This window comes from Helianthus annuus, chromosome 5, assembly GCF_002127325.2.
Source record: "Helianthus annuus cultivar XRQ/B chromosome 5, HanXRQr2.0-SUNRISE, whole genome shotgun sequence".
Taxonomy (NCBI): domain Eukaryota; kingdom Viridiplantae; phylum Streptophyta; class Magnoliopsida; order Asterales; family Asteraceae; genus Helianthus; species Helianthus annuus.
The window spans coordinates 85,517,920-85,543,364 of record NC_035437.2 but is presented as its reverse complement, the minus strand read 5'-3'; the positions used below and the strand labels follow the sequence as shown (position 1 = coordinate 85,543,364).

The 25,445-nt window shown below is 39.5% G+C and overlaps 1 long non-coding RNA gene across 1 annotated transcript in view; it reads left to right on the top strand.

Annotated features, from left to right (window-relative positions):
• The window catches only part of LOC110938788, a 34,244-nt gene extending 8,917 nt beyond the window's left edge, over positions 1–25,327 (top strand). Inside the window, exons 3-4 of the long non-coding RNA XR_004892980.1 lie at positions 25,043–25,159; positions 25,254–25,327. This is a non-coding gene — a long non-coding RNA (uncharacterized LOC110938788). The remainder of the gene's footprint in view (positions 1–25,042; positions 25,160–25,253) is intronic.
• The last annotated feature ends 118 nt before the right edge of the window (positions 25,328–25,445 follow it).

The following is a 25,445-nucleotide window of genomic DNA, read 5'->3' as shown; positions in this document are numbered from 1 at the left end:
TTGACGACACGCTCCACTTCGTTGAAGAACCTGTTGAGGTCACGGATTGGACAGTGAACAAGACCCGCCGGAGCAGTGTCAAGCTCGTCAAGGTTCGTTGGAATGCCAGACATGGTCCTGAATTCACCTGGGAGCGTGAGGACCGAATGAAAGAGAAATACCCCCACTTATTTCCTAAGAACCCTGCTTCTACAAGCAAAACTTAAAATTTCGGGACGAAATTTTTCTAACGGGGGGAGAATGTGACAACCCTCACTAAACCAGGTATCCGTACGATTTAATTAACAATTAATTGCTGCTTAATTACTGTGCTTAACTGAAAGTGTGGATGAACTGCTACTTGAATTCTGGTACTTGTATATTCCTGCATCATACTTTACTTACCGTCACTACATTATTTACATACTGAACCTTAGTGACAAACATGATGCACAAAAGCACAGTAGCACTATGAACGGATAACCTATTCAACATGCTGATAAAGCCAGCATCAGGCAGATACTGCCTCTAAGGCCTGTATGAGCCAGAATTATTTTACTACACCCATAGTGAGTGTATGGATACAAGGGTTGTAGAACTGCGTCTCTAGGAATAAGATACAGTGATCGGATGTGCCTAAAACGTACTCTAAGCACAAAACACAGCACATTAATTTACAATTCAGCTTCTAGCTAGCTAATAAAGTGCCAAAACATGAGAAAAATATTACTAGACACTTTCCAAAGTGTCGGAAATAAGTTGTGTCACTAAAAAGGGAATTAACGACACTTTAAAGCTTTATTAAGCGCTTTAACGGATTACTATCCAACCGAACAACCGGACTATACCCGGAACATAAAAATAATGACATGAACATTATTGATCTTTTTCTGAGCTAGTTAGGGTCCTTGAACACCCTAACACCCGCATTAAAACACAACACACCACTAACCGAGTTAAGTACTTAACTAACCTATTAACTTAACTAAAGTAACCTAACTAGTGGTTAGAATCCAACCAAGACCCCCCCCCCATTGAAATCGGCCCAACTAGAAGGGGACAAGCTTGGAATTCTTTTTAATATTATAATCAAGATGTTTAATATCTAGATAGCACATGATCCTTTGGACGAAAACCTAACTAATTGTCTATAAGTAGTGAGTGTTGGCACATGAGATAATCACAACACACTTCACCATCCAAACTCTCTCCTTCCCTCTCTACAAGTCACGGCCGAACACCCCCCTTGGCACCCCATCCATTTTCGATTTCTATCTTGCAAGTTCCAAGCTCTACAAGTGTCAAGGGTCACGTATTAGGAAGCTCGAAGCAAACGGAAGGCGAAGGACCTCACTCTCCAGCTTTTATCCACCCGATTTACGTCTAGATTCTTCCCTAGCCTCGAGCTAGAGGTATAATGCTTAAAACACTCTCTTGAATTAATCTAAAGTGGTTAATACGATGTGTAACGATTAAAACTCGGAATCTTGCAATTTGAAGCATTAAAGTCTACTAAAAACATGAAAAATGATGGTTAAAAGCTCACTAGTTGTGTAAATGTTGTAGTAATTGAGATTTGTGATTATTTAGACCCGATCTATGTTGTGGTAGCTCGGATCATCGTTTAACCCGGTTTGGTCATGATCACGAATCATGACATAAGGTTGTTATGAATAGAACAAGGGTTAAAAGGTGAAACTCTACCACCCGCGAATCATGAACTTGTGTAAAAATGTTTTACTTGTGGAATAGTGTTTTAAAACTAGCAGATCTACGTATCTGCAAGTGGTATTTTCAAAAGACCGACTGTTAAAGAAATCACGTTTTCAAAAAAAGGATCTTACACTAACAAGCATGATTTTTATAAACCACAAGTGTGTAAACACTTGTGAAATGAAAAGTTTCGACAAAATAACAATCTTTGTAAAAGATGACGGGAGGTTGTAAAGACGGATTAACTCTAAAAATGAGGTTTTTACGAGATCACATTACTTTATATGAAGATCCACTAAATGTAAGGAGACGTACGCTATAATTTTTAGAAAAATTACAAATTCATGTGATTATGCGATTTACATACTTGTCGACTAGTTTGTTGTGTTGAAAATTGTTTTGATCGAATAAAGAAATTGTTGAATTGATTTGCAAAAGAAAATGATACGCTTGAAAGCGTGGCCACCTCCAGTTACAGAGGAAACTCTGGCGAAATTTTTCTAAAAACCTAACACTTAGAATTATTTACACTACAAGTGTTAGAATTATTTTTGACATGTTTTCGAAATATAAATTTCGCCATGACTTTATTTACTAAAAATTCGGAGGTGGGATTTTCACAAAATCTAAACGTGATAAATATATATATTTGGTAAATATATTTTCACAACTTTGTTTATGATTATTTTGAGAAAATATATAAATATTATTTTTAGAGTAAAAATAATATTTTCAAACGTTAACAGATCCAAAATAATACGAACGCCTCTACGATAACTATATAAGTTACACTGGTAATATTTATTACCACTCGAATGATAAAACGTAACTTACGCATTATACGGAAATATTCATGAACGCGTATTTTATCAACGTATTATTTTTGGAAAAGTTATGTGAAATGGAAATATAATATTTTTGAGAAAAAATATTTATATTTTGGGATTGGAAATAAATGTATATTAAGTGAGACTTAATGATATAATTCGAACGCACATGTATTAAATCCCCCATCCTTGAGAAGGAGATTAATTACCAAGTATATACGAAAAGTAAACACGAAATAGTTGTCTAACTATTTCCCAAAAACCTAAACCACAAAGCTAAGGCACGGCCGTCCGTCTAATAGAATTAGTACATGTAGGTCGTTGCACAGCTGCCTGATTTGGAGTACTTGGTAGAGACGCACCGACAGTGAGTTCATGTCCCCCTTTTTCTCTTAACTGTTTTCAGTTTTCTAAACTGCGGGGGTGAAATACATGTTACTATGATTACGAGTACTTTTTACATGGTATGGTTAGCGTAAGGAGGGTTACTACTTAGATCATGTGAGTGGGTAGGCGGGAACTGGAGGCCATTAATCCTCATTGTAGGACCGAGGGACGTAAGCGGTAGATCTATCTGGGTGTAGCGAGCCCAACCCCAGGTCCAACAGTACGGACCTCGGGGTGACTTTGTGCCCCGACGCAAAATCGCAAGGTTTGAGTCTTCCTACTTGCACTTCACACATATCAATGGCCTTGCAAACCGTTGGTGATCTCTTTTTCCTTATTTGCTTCATACCAGGAAATTTTTATACTTACAAGTGTTTTACTTACTCACTTACACATGAACTCGCTCAACATTATTGTTGATTTTTCAACTTACATGTATTTCAGGGAATTAAGGGATCTGGCATGGTATGGCACGTTTTCCCGCTGCACTATTTCCGAGGTCATCCGGGTTTAGGGAATGTGACTCTTTCCTGGACAAGTCACAGTCCTTAAACCATGTTTATGTTATGTTTGAGTTTGTAATGTTTGTTGAACAAGGTTATGGTTGTTAGGGTGTTTTCCCGTTAAGACAATGGTATTGTATTTGGTTTTTAAAAACTTAATGGATGATCTTGCATGTTTTTACTTCATATAGCTTTGTTATGGTTAAGCTATGGTATTAAGAAGTCACACCAAATTAACCACGCTTCCGCAAAGCCAGGGTGTGACACATTTGATGATCTCGAATGGTCCTATATACCTTGGGCTTAACTTACATTTCTTACCAAATCGCATCACCCCCTTCCAGGGTGATACTTTAAGCAAAACTTTATCACCAACCTCAAACTTTAGAGGTTTTCGCCTTTTATCAGCATAGCTTTTCTGCCTATCCCTGGAGCTTTCAGGCGGTCACGAATCTGGACAATCTTGTCCGTCGTTTCAAGGACTATGTCAGGTCCTGATAACAGAGCTTCTCCTACTTCTGCCCGACAAATAGGCGTTCTGCATTTCCTACCATATAATGCCTCAAAAGGCGCAGCCTGAATGCTTGTATGGTAGCTATTGTTATAGGAGAACTCGATCAATGGCATGTGCTTATCCCAACTACCACCTAGATCAATTACACATGCACAAAGCATGTCTTCCAAGGTTTGAATGGTACGCTCAATCTGTCCGTCCGTCTGAGGATGGTAAGCCGTACTAAAATTTAAGCGCGTGCCCAAAGACTGTTGGAAACTTTTCCAAAAAAGGAGATGTGTATGTGGTATCTCTGTCAGAGATAATAGACACTGGTACGCCATGCAGAGATACAATCTTATCTACGTACAATTGGGCTAACATGTCGGAGCTATAAGTCTCCTTAATGGGTAGGAAATGTAATGACTTAGTCAGTCTATTTACTATCACCCATATAGTATCATTTCCTTTCTTTGTCTTTGGCAACTTGGTGATGAAATCCATTGTCACCATCTCCCACTTCCATGTGGGAAGTTCAGGCTGTTGTAGCAAACCTAACGGCTTCTGATGTTCAGCTTTGACTTGCGCACACGTCAAACATTTAGCTACATAGGTAGCTATAGACTTCTTCAAGCCTATCCACCAATAGTTTGTCTTCAGATCCTGGTACATCTTATCAGCTCCAGGATGAACGGAATATTTAGAACTATGGGCTTCCTGGAGGATAACATCCCGAAGTCGTCCATAAACTGGAACCCATATTCGTCCATTTAACCTTAGGATTCCGTCCTTGCCATAGGATAACTGTTCTTCAGTTACTCCTAGCTTTTCATCAGGATAGTTAGCTTCCAATACGGCTTCCTTCTGCGCAGCTAACAACCTTTCATTCAAACTATTCTTTATCTCAATGCTCTTGGCAGTGATTCTTATAGGTTTCACTCTTTCCTTCCTACTTAAGGCATCAGCGACTACATTTTCCTTGCCTGGATGGTATCTTATCTCACTGTTATAATCATTCAAAGTTTCCATCCAACGTCGCTGCCTCATGTTCAAGTCCTTCTGATTGAACAGGTGTTGCAGGCTTTTGTGATCAGAATAGATCACACACTTAGTCCCATATAAGAAATGCCTCCATAGTTTTAGTGCGAATACAACGGCACCCAGCTCCAAGTCATGGGTGGTGTAGTTCTTTTCATGCACCTTTAACTGACGTGAAGCATAGGCAATGACCTTGCCTTTTTGCATAAGCACACATCCCATCCCGGTGTGTGATGCATCACAATATACTACAAACTCATCAATTCCATCAGGCAACATCAGTACTGGGGCGTTGCTCAACTTCTGCTTCAGAATATCAAAAGATTCCTGCTGCTTAGGCCCCCAATTAAACTTGCTATTCTTGCGGGTGAGAAGAGTCAGAGGTGCTGCAATCCTTGAGAAGTTTTCAATAAATCGTCTGTAGTATCCTGCCAGACCTAGAAAGCTGCGAATCTCCGTAGGCATCTTCGGCTCTTGCCAGTTCATAATAGCTTCAATTTTAGCAGGATCTACTTGGATACCACGCTCACTAACCACGTGTCCAAGGAATTGGACTTCACGAAGCCAGAATTCACACTTTGAAAACTTGGCATAGAGCTTTTCCTGCTGAAGTAGTTTAAGAATGCAACGGAGATGCTTCTCATGGTCAGCTTGACTCTTCGAGTAGATGAGGATGTCATCGATGAAGACGATGACAAATTTATCTAGGTAGGGCTTGCAGACGCGATTCATGAGATCCATGAATGCGGCAGGTGCATTTGTGAGCCCAAAAGGCATCACTAGGAACTCGTAATGACCATAGCGAGTCCTAAATGCAGTCTTGTGCACATCTTCATCTTTAACCTTCAGTTGATGATAGCCTGATCTCAAATCGATCTTAGAGAAGTAGCTTGCCCCTTGCAATTGATCGAACAGATCATCGATCCTGGGCAAAGGATACCTATTCTTGATAGTGACCTTATTAAGCTTACGATAATCGATGCACAGACGTATCGATCCATCCTTCTTTTTAACAAATAGGATTGGCACTCCCCAAGGAGACGAACTAGGTCTAATAAAACCTTTGGCTAGCAAATCATCTAGCTGCGTCCTCAATTCCTTCATCTCTGTTGGTGCCAACCTATAAGGCGCTCTCGCAACAGGTGCTGCTCCAGGGATGATGTCAATTCTGAATTCTACTTGTCTATCTGGTGGTAAACCAGGTAGTTCTTCAGGGAAAACTTCCGGGTATTTAGAAATGACTGGAATATCTTCAATCTTGGGCTTCTGCTCATCAATGGTTACCTGTGCCATATAAATGACACAACCCTTTTTCAAGCATCTGGATGCCTTAAGCATAGACACTTGCTCGGGCAGTCCATACTGGGTATCTCCCTGAATGGTAATTGACTCACCAGACGGAGTCTTGATCGCCACTTGCTTCTTATTGCAGACGATCTGGGCTTGGTTATGCGATAACCAATCCATGCCTATAACTATATCAAAACCGGCTAACTTCAAAGGAAGCAAGGACAAAGGAAAAGAGTGGTTCCTAATGGATATAACACATCCATCTAACACGGTTGATGTGGTTTCTATGGTTCCATCGGCTAATTCAACCTCATATTTCACACTTAAGGTTCTAACAGGTAGGTTTAACAACTTACAGAACTTATCATCAACAAAAGACTTATTTGCTCCAGAATCAAATAATACTCTTACGTAAACATCATTTATGAGGAAGGTATGTAACATTTGTGCTTGTAATCATTGTGAACAGTTCAATTATCAATAAAATAATGTAATTTGATCCCAATGTTTGTTTCATTGTGTATTACATTTTTCATGTTCTGACTTTTATTCAATTCCAAACTCTACATCGCTTTCTGGAGAGTTATACGCTAACTAGTGCGTAAACGTACTCAGTTTAATACGACAAATACTCCGGAACATCAACATATACTCAACGTACCTTAAATAACCTTTACATAACTTAGAAATAAGTTTTGAAGGCTTTGGTATAGCAAAAACAAGTTAATTCGCTTACAGGGACTAAACTTGACAAACTGCGAAAGTATGCCAATTTGAACTGTAACGAACATTCCAGAACATGTCCATAAGTTAAACATACCATAAATATCCTTTGCATAGCTTAGAAATAGGCTTTGAGGGGTTTGGTATGCTAAAATAAACTTTTGAGTCATTCAGGGACTAAAAGTGTCAAAAAGTGCACAAGTTTGCACTTTTGCGCATAACTTACGTTCTGAACACATCCGGACATCCAAAAATTTATGTAAGCATCCTTATATTATGCCTTAGTGTTTGGCATGAGAAAAATCCATTCGTCGCGTCATTTGGATCGTCTTTTGTGCTTATGCGCATTCCGTCGTAATTAAGCGAACATCGCGATCGTACGGCCAAACGAACCGACATCCGACATATTTTTGGGCATGTTTCATGTCCACAATGTTTAGGCATCATTTTAGGGCCTTAAAGATAACTTTACAGGTCTTAAAGGGGCTGGAAATAGCTTAAACACGCAACAGGGACCAAATACGTAAATTCTGCAAGTGGTGCAGATCAGACGGGGCTAGGCGACCCGCGTAAGACCTGCACCCACTTTCACGCGGGCCGCGTGAACATGTCTGACAGCAGATTCTGCATTTAATGCAGAATCTGGCCTTTCGTTCGATCAAAGGGCGATGCCTTTTCACCCAAATGAAGGGCCAAGGGTCAAGTTCACTGAATCTAACCCCTGGACACATGTACGCACGAGATCAAAGCACGTTATTCGATAAAACGATCCTAACGGTTCCACTTTTCCTATAAATACCCCCCCCCCTTTTGTGTAAAAACCCACAAATCAGATCTAAATGCTCTAAGTTGATGCTTTTGCTTCATACCTGAGCTATTGGATCTTGATTAGCACTCGGGGACCCTCCGTAAGTCTTCTTTCGCTCTTTTATTCGCTTTTCGAGTCCGAAAGTCAACGTTTTGTTGACTTTCTGCATTGACCAGCCTATGGTCGATGCGAAGTTCATGGAACTTCATAACGTGAGCGTGATCACGATGGTTATGGTCCATAGTGACCATACCTACTGATCACCACGTTATCTAGGCTCAGTGACGAGTCGTAGTTTCGGCCAAAATGTGCATTCTTGCATGTTTTGTAACCAAACTACTCGTGGGCATCAAAGCCGTTTGTTTTGATGTCAAACCTGTTTTCAAACTTAGTAAAGCATGTTCTAACATGCTTAGCTCGTCACTTTTAGTTTAGTGCTTATATAGGGTCGTAAGGTAAGCGATCTAAACCATCGCTTATCCTTTCGAACCCGACTCATTTGGTCGATCTTTAGGATCCGACCAAACACATTAGGTGACCATAGCTATAACCTTCCGAGGTTATACCTTGTGGTCACGATGTTAGGCGTTCCAGACGCGTTCTACGCGAACGACGCGTTAGGGTAGCCTAAGCTACCTAAACGGGTCATGATGGGGCGTAAGCACTTAGGTTAAGTTTCATTTTAGTATATAGGCTTTGTTAAACCATATTACACGAGTCTCCATACTCGTTTGGTTTACGAACCCGCGTACTATCCGATCCTTCCGATTTGGTCCGGTATATTAACATAGCTACCTATTAGGTGCCGTTTGATATCCCGTGATCTTTAGCATTAGCTGGTTATTATACAAGAACTCCAAAGCAATCTCAGGTGAGTACATTGAACCCCTCTTTTACTATTTTCCAAACTGTTTTGGGGTGAAACACATGTGCCTATCTGTTACTTTCATGCTTTCCATGTTTTCACATCGTATATCTGCTATGCTCATTAGTACATTATAGTACATGATTTCATTACATTTCATGCTAAAGTATGCCCATTGTGTGCGTACTTAGTACATTGATTTACATTACATTTTCTGTTGCATATGTTTACTCAGCATATGGACACATTGATTTACATGAACATTTCTGTTGCATATGTTTACTCAGCATATGGACACATTGATTTACATAAACATTTCTGTTGCATATGTTTACTCAGCATATGGACACATTGATTTACATGAACATTTCTGTTGCATATGTTTACTCAGCATATGGACACATTGATTTACATGAACATTTCTGTTGCATTTGTTTACTCAGCATATGGACACATTGATTTACATAAACATTTCTGCTGCATATGTTTACTCAGCATATGGGCACATGCCTTCATTTTGTTATGACATTTGGTTTGTTTAACATGGGACAATACATTCATTAACACTAGCTACGCCGTTCGTTAGTAGGTAGTGGTACCATAGGAATTGACAACTCCCATTCCTGAAGTCCTGGGTTTGATAGGACTGGAAGGAATGACCGAATTCGATATACATAACTTAGATAAACCTTTAATTTGTTTAAGGGTTTATCGCCGCAGTCTCAAGGCTTGGATGTATGCATAGTTTACAATACCGCATGAATGTTAATATCAATAGAGCATGCATTTTCCGCAGAACATAACGTTGATTTAAACCACGTTTTACTTCAACGACTTGTTTTGTGCACATGGTTTAAGTTGATACATTTCACTTACCATACATGATACATTTTGGGATGCACATTACATGATTTACATTGAACATAAACACGTCGACATTGACATACACATTTGGTGGTTTACATTTGAACATAAACATTTTACAAGGTTTACAATAACACTTGATATTTGGTTTACACATGAACAATTTACATGGTGGATTGGTTTGGGTAAATGATTTAAGTAACGTGGCATATGTAATATGATACAAACATGGTGGATACGCCGCTGGTACTTCCTATATATAAATGTTTGTATAAAGTTACATATCGTGGCGTTATCTAAGTCATTTCAGTTTAGACACATTACATTTTACATAAGTAACATATTCTTCACAAGACATCATTCTCACAAACAACTTATCTTATTCAACTCATTTTACTTGGTTATTCGTTTAACCTTGCACTTATCTATACATATCGTTTGATGTTATCGTTTTTCGAATGATTTACAAAAGCAAAACAAATTACAAGGTTCATGACTGACTGTTATTAAACATTCTTTAAAACTCAAGCCATGAATCCCATTTTCACAAAACCTATGTATCTCACAGGCATTTTTATGCTGACGTACCTACTTTCACATGTGTTTTCAGGAGCTATTCCATAGGACGATGATCATGATTCTAGGGCGGACCTGTGCCTTAGAGCCTAAAAATGAAGTTTGAATTAGCTTAATTATGTTTTGATTTCCGTACTCTATTTCCAAGACAATGTATCACCTTTGTTTAATAAATAAAATGTAACTTTAATTTCCATGGTTGTATAACAATTAATTCTGTTCACAACACTCCCCGACGTTTTCCGCCGCGGTTGCATGTTATACGCGGTCGGGGTGTGACAGAAGAGTTGGTATCAGAGCCATTGGTTATAGGGAATTAGGTTATTAGTAATGCTTTGACCTAGACTATAACTTTAGGACCCTAACACAAGTTATCTTGTGTTTAGAGTTTAAAACATGCACATCACCTATCCTTAGGTGATAACCACAACGGGAACTTCGGTTCCGAATCCGCTTTGAAAAGTAATCATCTGTTCTAGGATGATTGATTACTAGGTTTTGAACCCTCTATTATAAGGTTTTGAACCCCTTTGGATTTTCAAAAATCCCGTCAAAGTGTTGGGTTAATAGTGTGAACACGTGCGAACTGGAAGGGTGAATGCCTGTATCCTGAGTTTTCTGTCTAAGGCTAGAGTGTTCGTACAAATCCACATAATCGGACCAGTCACTCTTACCTGGGAACTCTTGGGGTGAGTGTTCACTTATAGGCGAGCATGTCTTCGCGATACACTAATTCTGACCCATTTACTTTGACTAGACATTTCATGTCGCTTATTTGCTTTGCGATGCATAACCGCCATCTTTGCTTTTGTTGATTTTGCTTCATCTCATTCTCTTCATCCAATCATCTCACTCGTTTCATTTCATGTTTTTCTCTTCTAGAATGCCTCCTCGACGCGACAACCAGATAGCTACTGCCGAGCTGGCGTAGATTATTGCGCAGCAGATGGCTGCTCAATTTCCGAATCTCTTTGCTCAATGGAACCAGGCCAACAACAACAATGGTACATGCAAATACAAGGATTTTAACCAGGCTAAGCCACTCAAGTTTAGTGGTTCTGAAGGAGCAACTGGGCTTCTTCAGTGGTTCGAGAGCATCGAGAACACTTTCCGTCATGTGCAGTGTCCTGACAATCGCAAAGTCGAGTTTTCTTCAAGCGTGTTTCAGAAGAGGGCTCTTACGTGGTGGAATGGGGTTATGAGAGATCAAGGTGCAGAAGTTGCTCTAGCTCAGACATGGGCTCAACTGAGAGCTCTTATGATGAGGGAGTTTTGTCCTCGTCATGAGCAACGAGCGTTGGAGAAAGAATTTGATGTGTTGAAGCAAGATAGTGGCGAGCACAGGGCTTATACAGACAGGTTTGAGGAGTTGAGTCTTCTTTGCCCAACTATGGTTACCCCACTCGACAAGGCTATCGAAAGGTACATCGACGGTCTACCTGACTCAGTACAAGACATTCTTACTGGTAGCAACCCTACCACACTCCGTCAGGCAATCGAGTTATCAGCAACACTGACTGAGTCACAGATCCGAAAGAATAAACTACACAGGAAGGGCGACAAGGGCAAGAAACAGTCGGCTGACAAGGAGGATAGTAAGAAAGGTCAGAACAAGAAGGGAAAGGACTCTGGTTCCTCAAGGGGGTCAAGGAAGCGTAAGGCTTCCCAAAATTTTGCTGTGACTGCCCAAGCTAACCAAGCAGCTCCCAACCAGCCTCCAGCAAAGAAACCCTATTCAGGAAGTGCACCTTTGTGCAATCAATGCAACAGTCACCACCAGCCACAATATCAGTGCCGTTTCTGTACTAACTGTGGGAAGTCAGGTCATCTCGCCAATGTTTGTCGATTTGCTCAGAATCACGCAGTCCAGAACCCTGCTCAACAGGTTGCTCAGCAGCAGGGTCAGGCTGCACGACCAAACTACCCACCAGGTGCATGTTATAATTGTGGGGATCTGACCCACTACAGAAATCGGTGTCCAAGACTAGTCAACCAGAACCAGAATGCAAACCAGAATCCGGCACCGGCTCGAGGTCGAGTCTTTAACATGAATGCACAAGAAGCACAAGCAGACAACGAGGTGGTGAACGATACGTTCTTTATTAATAATCAGCCAGCATCTGTCCTTTTTGATTCGGGTGCCGACAAGAGTTTCGTGTCATTGTCTTTCGAGACAATGCTTCGCGTGTCTAGAACGAAACTAGGTAAACCTTTGACAGTAGAGGTTGCCAGTGGTGAACCCATTGTTCTAAATTCTGTTCTACGCAACTGCCAGTTGAATCTTAACGACCATATTTTTCCTATTGACCTCACGCCAATGCAACTTGGAAGCTTCGACGTTATAGTGGGAATGGATTGGTTATCCAAGCATCGCGCAGAGATAGTTTGTTCTGAGAAGATTGTTCGTGTGCCGCTGTCTACAGGCGAGATCCTACAGGTTCGTGGTGAGAAGCCTGCCGGTGGACTCAAACTCATGTCTTGTTTTAAAGCACGGAAGTATCTGCGAAAGCACTATGTGGCTTTCTTAGCACATGTTACAGCAGATAAAGGCAAGGGTAAGTCTATTTCAGATATTCCTGTCGTTCGGGATTATTCCGAAGTATTCCCTGAAGACTTACCTGGTCTACCTCCAGCACGCCAAGTCGAGTTTCGTATTGATCTCGTACCTGGTGCAAATCCCATTGCAAGAGCTCCATACCGTCTTGCACCATCGGAGATGCAGGAATTATCTAAACAGCTTCAGGAGCTCTCCGACAAAGGTTTCATCCGTCCTAGCTATTCACCTTGGGGTGCTCCCGTTCTTTTTGTAAAGAAGAAGGATGGATCTTTTAGGATGTGTATCGATTATCGTGAGCTTAACAAGCTTACCATCAAGAATCGATATCCCCTACCTCGCATTGATGATCTTTTTGATCAATTGCAAGGCGCTTCTTATTTTTCAAAGATCGATCTACGATCTGGATATCATCAGCTTCGTGTACATGAAGAAGACATTCCCAAGACAGCGTTCCGTACTCGTTATGGACATTATGAGTTCACAGTCATGCCATTCGGTTTGACTAATGCTCCTGCTGTTTTCACGGACTTAATGAATAGGGTCTGCAAACCTTACTTGGATAAGTTCATCATTGTTTTCATTGACGACATTTTGATATATTCTAAGACGCGAGCTGATCATGAGCAACATCTCCGTCTTACTTTGGAACTCCTAAAGAAAGAACAACTTTTCGCCAAATTCTCCAAGTGTGAATTCTGGCTTAAAGAAGTCCAATTCTTAGGACATATTGTCAACGAACAAGGTATTCATGTAGATCCCTCCAAGATCAGTGCGATTAAGGATTGGGATACACCTACTACCCCTACTGAAGTTCGTTCTTTTCTTGGTCTAGCGGGTTATTACCGCCGCTTCATAGAAAATTTCTCGAAGATTGCAGTTCCTCTAACTGCTCTAACTCAGAAGAACAAGCCATTTGAATGGGGAGTCAAACAAGAGGAAGCGTTTCAGACTTTGAAACAAAAGCTTTGCGACGCACCTGTCCTAACATTGCCTGAGGGCAACGATGATTTCGTCGTTTATTGCGACGCATCTAAATTAGGACTTGGCTGCGTCCTGATGCAAAGAAATAAAGTCATAGCATACGCATCAAGACAGTTGAAGATACATGAGAAGAACTACACCACTCATGATCTTGAGTTGGGTGCAGTTGTCTTCGCTCTTAAGATCTGGAGACACTATTTGTACGGAACAAAATGTGTGGTTTTCACTGACCACAAAAGTCTTCAACATATCTTCAATCAAAAGGAACTCAACATGAGGCAAAGACGTTGGGTTGAACTTCTAAACGACTACGACTGCGAGATTCGCTACCATCCTGGTAAGGCGAATGTCGTAGCCGATGCATTGAGTCGCAAAGAACGAATTAAGCTTCATTGTGTACGTGTCCAATCTGTTGTTCAAACCGATATCCAAGCCCGTATTTCTCAGGCTCAACAAGCTTGTGTTTCACAAGGTTTAATGGATAAGGAATTTCCTTATCACATAACACCTGCTCTTGAACTGAAAGACAATGGATCGTACTATTTCATGGACCGTTTGTGGGTCCCAAGCCAAGATGATCTTCGTACCTTGCTTATGGATGAAGCCCATAAGTCTCGTTATTCCATTCATCCTGGCTCAGATAAGATGTATAAGGATCTTCGTATTCAGTATTGGTGGCCTGGTATGAAGAAAGACATTGCCTTATACGTATCCAAATGCCTTACTTGTCTTAAGGTTAAGGCAGAACATCAGCGTCCTTCTGGTTTATTGGAACAACCGGAGATCCCAGTTTGGAAATGGGAAAACATTACTATGGATCTCATTACTAAACTCCCGCGCACAAAGAAAGGTCACGATGCCATCTGGGTAGTCGTTGATCGTCTTACCAAGTCAGCACATTTCTTGCCAATCCGTGAGGATTATTCAGCTGACAGACTTGCTCAAATCTACGTAGATGAAATTGTAGCTAGACATGGTGTTCCTTTGAGCATCATTTCTGACAGGGATGCTCGTTTCACTTCTCATTTTTGGAGAACCATGCAATCTGCTATGGGGTCCCAACTTAATCTGAGCACAGCTTATCATCCGCAAACGGATGGTCAATCTGAAAGAACAATCCAGACACTGGAGGATATGCTTAGAGCTTGTGTGATAGACTTTGGTGGTAGTTGGGATTCACATCTTCCATTGATTGAATTCTCCTACAACAACAGTTATCACTCCAGCATCAACATGGCTCCTTTCGAGGCTCTCTATGGTCGAAAATGTCGTTCACCAGTCTGCTGGAATGAGATTGGCGAGGCTCAGCTTACTGGACCTGCCCTCATTCTAGAGACAACAGAAAAGGTAAAGAAAGTTCGTGATAACCTTCAAACAGCTAGAAGCCGTCAAAAGAGTTACGCGGACCTAAAACGCAAACCCTTGGATTTTCAAGTCGGTGATCGTGTATTACTTAAGGTCTCACCTTGGAAAGGTGTGATCAGATTTGGAAAGAAAGGAAAACTTGCACCTAGATATGTTGGACCATTCAAGATCGTCGAAAGAATCGGTAAGGTAGCCTACAGACTTGAATTACCTCCTGAACTTGGAAATGTTCATCCAACCTTTCACGTGTCCAATCTCAAGAGGTGTTTAGCTGATGAAAACCTCCACATACCGCTTGACGAAATTCGTGTTGATAAAACACTGAAGTTTGTTGAGAAACCGGTAGAAATCATGGAACGTGAAGTCAAGTGGCTTAAACGCAAGCGCATTCCTTTGGTCAAGGTTCGTTGGGAATCTAAGCGTGGACCCGAGTTTACTTGGGAACGTGAAGATCAAATGAAAGCAAAATATCCGCATCTTTTTCAATCAGTTTCCTCTAAATAAATTTCGGGACGAAATTTCCACAAGTAGGGGAGACTGTAACATTTGTGCTTGTAATCATTGTGAACAGTTCAATAAAATAATGTAATTTGATCCCAATGTTTGTTTCATTGTGTATTACATTTTTCATGTTCTGACTTTTATTCAATTCCAAACTCTACATCGCTTTCTGGAGAGTTATACGCTAACTAGTGCGTAAACGTACTCAGTTTAATACGACAAATACTCCGGAACATCAACATATACTCAACGTACCTTAAATAACCTTTACATAACTTAGAAATAAGTTTTGAAGGCTTTGGTATAGCAAAAACAAGTTAATTCGCTTACAGGGACTAAACTTGACAAACTGCGAAAGTATGCCAATTTGAACTGTAACGAACATTCCAGAACATGTCCATAAGTTAAACATACCATAAATATCCTTTGCATAGCTTAGAAATAGGCTTTGAGGGGTTTGGTATGCTAAAATAAACTTTTGAGTCATTCAGGGACTAAAAGTGTCAAAAAGTGCACAAGTTTGCACTTTTGCGCATAACTTACGTTCTGAACACATCCGGACATCCAAAAATTTATGTAAGCATCCTTATATTATGCCTTAGTGTTTGGCATGAGAAAAATCCATTCGTCGCGTCATTTGGATCGTCTTTTGTGCTTATGCGCATTCCGTCGTAATTAAGCGAACATCGCGATCGTACGGCCAAACGAACCGACATCCGACATATTTTTGGGCATGTTTCATGTCCACAATGTTTAGGCATCATTTTAGGGCCTTAAAGATAACTTTACAGGTCTTAAAGGGGCTGGAAATAGCTTAAACACGCAACAGGGACCAAATACGTAAATTCTGCAAGTGGTGCAGATCAGACGGGGCTAGGCGACCCGCGTAAGACCTGCACCCACTTTCACGCGGGCCGCGTGAACATGTCTGACAGCAGATTCTGCATTTAATGCAGAATCTGGCCTTTCGTTCGATCAAAGGGCGATGCCTTTTCACCCAAATGAAGGGCCAAGGGTCAAGTTCACTGAATCTAACCCCTGGACACATGTACGCACGAGATCAAAGCACGTTATTCGATAAAACGATCCTAACGGTTCCACTTTTCCTATAAATACCCCCCCCCCTTTTGTGTAAAAACCCACAAATCAGATCTAAATGCTCTAAGTTGATGCTTTTGCTTCATACCTGAGCTATTGGATCTTGATTAGCACTCGGGGACCCTCCGTAAGTCTTCTTTCGCTCTTTTATTCGCTTTTCGAGTCCGAAAGTCAACGTTTTGTTGACTTTCTGCATTGACCAGCCTATGGTCGATGCGAAGTTCATGGAACTTCATAACGTGAGCGTGATCACGATGGTTATGGTCCATAGTGACCATACCTACTGATCACCACGTTATCTAGGCTCAGTGACGAGTCGTAGTTTCGGCCAAAATGTGCATTCTTGCATGTTTTGTAACCAAACTACTCGTGGGCATCAAAGCCGTTTGTTTTGATGTCAAACCTGTTTTCAAACTTAGTAAAGCATGTTCTAACATGCTTAGCTCGTCACTTTTAGTTTAGTGCTTATATAGGGTCGTAAGGTAAGCGATCTAAACCATCGCTTATCCTTTCGAACCCGACTCATTTGGTCGATCTTTAGGATCCGACCAAACACATTAGGTGACCATAGCTATAACCTTCCGAGGTTATACCTTGTGGTCACGATGTTAGGCGTTCCAGACGCGTTCTACGCGAACGACGCGTTAGGGTAGCCTAAGCTACCTAAACGGGTCATGATGGGGCGTAAGCACTTAGGTTAAGTTTCATTTTAGTATATAGGCTTTGTTAAACCATATTACACGAGTCTCCATACTCGTTTGGTTTACGAACCCGCGTACTATCCGATCCTTCCGATTTGGTCCGGTATATTAACATAGCTACCTATTAGGTGCCGTTTGATATCCCGTGATCTTTAGCATTAGCTGGTTATTATACAAGAACTCCAAAGCAATCTCAGGTGAGTACATTGAACCCCTCTTTTACTATTTTCCAAACTGTTTTGGGGTGAAACACATGTGCCTATCTGTTACTTTCATGCTTTCCATGTTTTCACATCGTATATCTGCTATGCTCATTAGTACATTATAGTACATGATTTCATTACATTTCATGCTAAAGTATGCCCATTGTGTGCGTACTTAGTACATTGATTTACATTACATTTTCTGTTGCATATGTTTACTCAGCATATGGACACATTGATTTACATGAACATTTCTGTTGCATATGTTTACTCAGCATATGGACACATTGATTTACATAAACATTTCTGTTGCATATGTTTACTCAGCATATGGACACATTGATTTACATGAACATTTCTGTTGCATATGTTTACTCAGCATATGGACACATTGATTTACATGAACATTTCTGTTGCATATGTTTACTCAGCATATGGACACATTGATTTACATAAACATTTCTGCTGCATATGTTTACTCAGCATATGGGCACATGCCTTCATTTTGTTATGACATTTGGTTTGTTTAACATGGGACAATACATTCATTAACACTAGCTACGCCGTTCGTTAGTAGGTAGTGGTACCATAGGAATTGACAACTCCCATTCCTGAAGTCCTGGGTTTGATAGGACTGGAAGGAATGACCGAATTCGATATACATAACTTAGATAAACCTTTAATTTGTTTAAGGGTTTATCGCCGCAGTCTCAAGGCTTGGATGTATGCATAGTTTACAATACCGCATGAATGTTAATATCAATAGAGCATGCATTTTCCGCAGAACATAACGTTGATTTAAACCACGTTTTACTTCAACGACTTGTTTTGTGCACATGGTTTAAGTTGATACATTTCACTTACCATACATGATACATTTTGGGATGCACATTACATGATTTACATTGAACATAAACACGTCGACATTGACATACACATTTGGTGGTTTACATTTGAACATAAACATTTTACAAGGTTTACAATAACACTTGATATTTGGTTTACACATGAACAATTTACATGGTGGATTGGTTTGGGTAAATGATTTAAGTAACGTGGCATATGTAATATGATACAAACATGGTGGATACGCCGCTGGTACTTCCTATATATAAATGTTTGTATAAAGTTACATATCGTGGCGTTATCTAAGTCATTTCAGTTTAGACACATTACATTTTACATAAGTAACATATTCTTCACAAGACATCATTCTCACAAACAACTTATCTTATTCAACTCATTTTACTTGGTTATTCGTTTAACCTTGCACTTATCTATACATATCGTTTGATGTTATCGTTTTTCGAATGATTTACAAAAGCAAAACAAATTACAAGGTTCATGACTGACTGTTATTAAACATTCTTTAAAACTCAAGCCATGAATCCCATTTTCACAAAACCTATGTATCTCACAGGCATTTTTATGCTGACGTACCTACTTTCACATGTGTTTTCAGGAGCTATTCCATAGGACGATGATCATGATTCTAGGGCGGACCTGTGCCTTAGAGCCTAAAAATGAAGTTTGAATTAGCTTAATTATGTTTTGATTTCCGTACTCTATTTCCAAGACAATGTATCACCTTTGTTTAATAAATAAAATGTAACTTTAATTTCCATGGTTGTATAACAATTAATTCTGTTCACAACACTCCCCGACGTTTTCCGCCGCGGTTGCATGTTATACGCGGTCGGGGTGTGACAAGGTACATGTGATCACATTGTCGTTCTGAATTGCTTCCTATGCGTTCATCTGGAAGACCCTAGCATTGGTCTTCTTGGCTTCCTCAGGTTTTTAAGCGTATTTAGGGCAGTTGGTCTTAATGTGCCCTTTCTCATTGCAGTTGTAGCATGTGGCATCTTTAATCTTCTTGCAATCAACAGTCTTGTGCTCTTTAGACTTGCATAACCCACATGCAGCTGGTCCTGACTGAGACTTGGACTTAAGCCTGCATTTTCCAAAGTGGCGTTTTTTGCAAGTCGTGCACTTTGGCTTCTCCTCTGTTCGCTGATTACCTTTGTTGGACCCAGACTTCTTGGAGTCAGTGTTTCCCTTGTGCTTCTTCTCCGACCCTCGTGAGTTATCATCCTCATGCTTTCTCTGAGTTATCATCCTCACGCTTTCTCTTACCTTCTTCAGAATTCTTGAGCGATCTTAGCCTGACCGCATCCAAGGTAAGAGACAGAGATAGATCAGTTGCTGATCTAAAAGTAGCAGGTCTGGATGCCTTAACACTGGCTTTGATTTCTGGGGCTAAACCCCCAATGAAGCGAGCAATCCTTTTAGGTTCCGGGGTTACCAGATACGGAACGAGTCTAGACATGGTATTGAAACTGGTGAGGTAAGCTTGACAATCTAAATTTTTCATTACCAATGACAAGAAATCTGACTCAATCCTTTCAACCTCATGCTGCAGGCAATAATTCTCTTTAATGAGAGCAACAAACTGATCCCATGTCAGATTGTATAGTGGGATCTTTCCTGCAGCTTGAATGAGAGACTTCCACCATGCTAGTGCCTCTCCCTTGAATGATTGGGACACATACTTCACTATATCCCTTTCAGCACAACCGCTGATGTCAACTACTGTGTCCATCTCATCTAACCAGGTCATACAATCAATTGCCCCTTTCTCCCCAGTGAAATCCCGGGGTTTGCAGGAAACAAAGTACTTATAGGTACAGGACTTGGTACGTGGTTCATCATCGAACATTATCCTCTTGGATGGAACACTGTGTTGGTTTGAGGAATGTTGAACATCCTCTTTCTTAGGTTTAGGTTGGGTAGAGGGTGGCTTGCTGTGGGCTTTAGAATGAGTTTTAGGGACAGTTTTAGAGTGGGGTACCGATGAGGTCCTACTATTCGTCCCACTAAATTCCCTGAATTGCCTATCTATAGCTTTAGATACAGCTGTATCAATCAGTGTACGGAGCTCTCCTCTGGTTATATTAATCCTATGATCATCGTGGTTTTCCAGGGGATGACTATTTACTTCTTCTGACCTAGCCATGTAGCTTTAATTGCTACATAAAAGAAAATTAATGACAAGGTTTATTTAGAAGCCTATACAGTACTATCGTTCTTGACGATTTATTAACCATGCTTTTTAATAGCCATTTTAGTTAATTTGTTATATATATAATTGTTCAGGATCTTTATCATAATCCTAAATTATAAGTTAATAATAGCACAAAAAGGCCTAGTCACGTAGACAAGTTTAATTTATAAGACCCGATTTTATGGAATCGAGGCATTAAGGTTTGAATCAAAGTTCATTACCTTTTCTTGACAGAGAGTTGTAGGCTACCACTGTCTTTAGTCTCAAAGGACGTTAATTATAGCCCGTAGGCACTTCATCTTTGAGGGATGATTATTTTAATAAGGAAAAATTGGAATAACCCAATTTAAGGATGACTTATGCGATTTTATCGAATCATATTTTGCCAAGAGTGTTAACATACTTTCAGATGTTAACAAGTATTGGAATCTTTTGAATAGGTTTTACCATCTTGGCCATGTTTGCAACGACATATAGACTAGGTTTTACCTCTAAGATTCTTTATAATATTCAAACGCAGGACAATCCTAATTTGAGATGTTAATATGGATCTGAATCTAATTGTGGAACTACCATCTTGGCCCTGTCTTAAGGTGACACATGGCTAGGTCTTGTCCTTTTTAGATTTTGCCATTTTATTATAATGGTAGATCTTATATTAGGAATGATATTTTAAATTTAACCGTCCCACTAAAATTTAAACAAGTACATAGTTGCCCTAAACGGGACTTCTAACTAAAATGACTTGCCCATGCAGGGGCTAATCAGAAAATAACAAGAAAACAATAAAGGACGAAATAAAACAAATGAAGATTAATCCTAAGTTCTTTGTCTAGACTCGAGAATCAAGGAATGTGCAATTGTGTAACTGCGATTAAACACAAAAGGCTAGTGTTTAATTCACTCATTGTTGGCTCTGATACCAACCTGTCACACCTCGATATTTCCACGTATTACTGGTGGGCCCGGTGGGGAGTATCGTGACGTAGTTGATATCGTCATAGTCAAACAACACAAATTTAAATGCACAGCGGAAGCAAAAATATAGATTTATTTCAACCGAATAAAGTGTAATATTAAGTATCACAAAGTGGGTGAAACAGATCCACAGGCGGATCGAATAAAAGGGAAAATTGTTCAACATACTTTAACATCTAAAGCTTGCGAGACTTGAGTAATGATGCCTGGAGTAGCCAGCCTATTTCGTATAGTACCTGCACATAGCCTTTTTGGAAAATACGTCAGTTTACACTAGTAAATACAACTTAACTGACTCATTTTGAAAAGAGTTTGAAAATTGATTTGAATGCATTTTGGCAAAAATATCTTTTATAACTTGGGACAATTATTTAAAAATAATCTTGTACACAGTTTTACTTATTTGTCGTCCATCAGGGCTGGTTTGTAGGGCCGGTCTAGATTAACTGACACGCCACAGGTATAATACCCATAAGGTTGATTCCTTTAAGTGGACTACCAGTTTTTACATATGCAACTGTCAGGTGTACGCCTATACCCCGTGCTTAGGTCGTGGCTATTTCTTCGAATGATGCCAAGGATATCCGGGACATGGTTATTTAACCCCCAAAGGCCATACACCAAATAATACATATTAAACGGGTCATGTAAATACATTAATCACAATCCGATTTAAATGACTACACAACCGACCAAGCGGTACTTTTATAATACCGTATCCCAAGCCCGTATAGGGAAAATAAGTTAAGAGTATTTACCTGAGCAAAGTATAAATCAAATACAGCAAGTGCACGTAGCTTTTACTGGGCTCCTAATCTGGAATGAAGGTTATTAATAACCTATTAGAATCCTAACGGGTCTTTAATTAAGCTTAGACTTAGACCGGTTAGTTTTCAAAAGGAGTACACGGTTCAAACGCATGATAAAGCGAAGACCGGTTTAGAATGTGGTTTTGACCTGACAAGCTTGGACACTTGTTTAATATCGGTAAACTAAACACATTCTGGATTTTGAGACAAAAATGATAAGGTTTGACCCGTTTCGGCTATTATATGCAAACTAGTTACATAAGCCGGCCCGAACGCGAAAAGTGCGTAACGGGTAACCAAATGAGTCATATACAGGTTTCCTAAGTTAATATGCCTTACATATGTTGTGACATCAGTAAGATATCTTCTATTATGCCCCAAATGAATTTAAACTCAAATTATGCCCCGTAAGGGCATTTTAGTCATTTAAAAGGTTATAAAAGAGTTTAAATATAAATCTGAGTTTCGGGTCTGATGTAATCAGTAAAAACACTTAATTTTCTAAGTTATATCAGTAGGGTATTACCTATATCTGAAATTTATCATTTCTAACCATACTATGCACTAAAGGGGCATTTTGGTAATTTCACCTAAGGTTTAAAGGTCAAATCTGGAAATCTGAGTTTAAAACTTTTGCTTACTGCTAAAGTATAAAAATTTACTTAAAACATCAGTAGGTATCAAGTCTTATATATCTAAAATGGTTTTAATACATACTATGCGCTTAAAACACGTAAAAAGGCGATTTGGAGCCATTTCCGGGTTTTCATAGGAAAGCTGATATTTTTATTGTTCCAGAAGGCTCAAAATATTTTATTTATCATATTAGATCAGTACAAAAAGGTTTGGTATCAAAAGGGTTTGTAAGACTCATTTTATAAGCCAAAAGGACAAAACCGGCAATTACCGAATCAATGCTTAGATCTCTATGTTATGCTCAGCCTAAAAGTTTACGCTAATTACGCTAATGAGCATAACTCTTAATCTAGACCTCAAACTGATGTCAAATTTTAGGTACAAGTTTATAAATCAGTGACTAAGGTTTCTACTCTTTTACATTTTCAAAATTCATGTTTTAAGGTCATATGGGCATAATAGTCAACATTTAGGCATTTAACGGAAATATGCATATGAATCGGATAACTAATGAACCAAGTTGTATAATCTCGGAGGGTTATACTTATAGGTAACTTGGTCCTAATAAAGCTCTAAGGCATTCCTACACTATGATCAAACGGGTCAGAACTGAAAGTCAAAGTAGAAGTCCACTTATGCGACTTTCCGTTCCAATTCGAGCTTAAACTGAAAATTGTCGGGTTGAACATGTTTAGACATGTTCTTACATTAATTACCAAGTTATATGAGTGATAAAAACAGGTTGCATAGCTTCTACATTGCTAATTATACATTAATTTGAAAATAAGCTTCCTGTTGACTTTTTATAATCAAGTTTGACCCGACAATTGACCTAGATAGAGTGGGAATCAGAGGGTGCCCTTTTAAGGGTTTATTGCCCACATAATTACCAACTCATAGGTACTTTCAGTTTGAAATTTGACTGGACAAATTAAGATTAATGACGAAGTCAAATCTTAATTACGACGGTTTGACCTTTTGGTTTATAAGCTAATTAAAAGAACTAAACAAGGATTAGAACTCTTACTTAAGGTCCTTGCTATTTTTTCTACACTTCTTAATCTTCTCCCAAGTCAGCTACCTCTAGAAATGAGTGCCTGAATTGTTGCAAGTGAATGAGCATTTGAACAAATGAACTCATGGCACTTATATAGGTTTCTTAGAGCTCCAAGATCATTCCAACAAGGTCTATGGATGTTATGGGATCATTACAGGTGTCCCTAGGCCATAGAATCGAAAACAAGCTTCATAAGTCGGTTAAACCAGTTGAACAGGCAGCTGTGATGATTTTCTGCATCTGGGCACCTTAGGCGGCCCGCGTAAGGATCCCCAAGGGGCTTACGCGGCCCGTGTGAGGGTCAAGTCCGGTCAGCAAGTTTCAAATATTGCATTTTAGGGCCCTGGTCCTTCCAAACTTGATTTTAACATGGTTTCTTGCACTTTTAACCCCCAAACTTGACTTTTAAGGACCCCAAGTCATAAACCAACTTTGTTAAGTCCCCGGTTATTCAAACGATCACCGAAAAGTCTAAAATTTCAACGTTGACGCTTTTAACCCCTCGTATACGAATTTTATCATAACTTTCTCATACGATAACGAAACTTTGTGAAATTTTTATCACACATTCTCGTGAGTATAATTAATCATTACAAAGCTTCCGGTTCGCTAAAAGGTCACTCAGAGGTATACTTTAAACATGTTGACACATTTAACCCCTGTAGTTTGTAATTCCTCACTTTCTTTCACAATTAGCTTCGTATGATCCATGATTTATTCGTTTAAGGGTATAAACATTATGTAGGGTTATTGAAAGATATATTTATTCATTGTTGACACTTTGAATCCTTTTACACACATAGATTCCTTGTTTGTCAACTTTAGTCCCTCTAAATCAATCCTTTACACGTTTTAAGTCCATGACACGTGTCGATAATAGTGGACATGAATTTTCGAGGTGTTACAGGGATCCATCACTGTCTTCTCCAAACGATTCAACAAATAGGTAACAATTCTTCAAATATCGATTCATGTTTGATAATGTCGCTTCCTGTTTGATGTTCTCTATCATATGTTCATATTTAGGTTTTCCGATTAAATTCACGTATTGAAGTAGATTTTGAGCAATTGTCAGAGGTGACGTTGTTTGCTGACACTATTACAGTTCAACAATTGGGAGTGATGATTTGGCATACCAGAAAGGTTATAGTACAGATTATTGTTTAAGCTTAAGCAATGTTTCATCCATCATTCTCTATTTAAATCCTTAAAATTGTGATGTCTTTGTTGACAACAGGTCCTTTAGAGAGCTGATCATTCTTCCAATCGATTGCAAGCAGGTTCGTTTTCCATAGATTTGGTGTTATTTTGAGTCTTCTTTATCGTTCATCCAGTTGATTGTAAGCAAGTTCCTTTTCTTATCGATATGGTGTTATTTTGAGTCCCTTTTCATCAAATCGGTCTTATGATTATCTGTTAGGGTTTATCA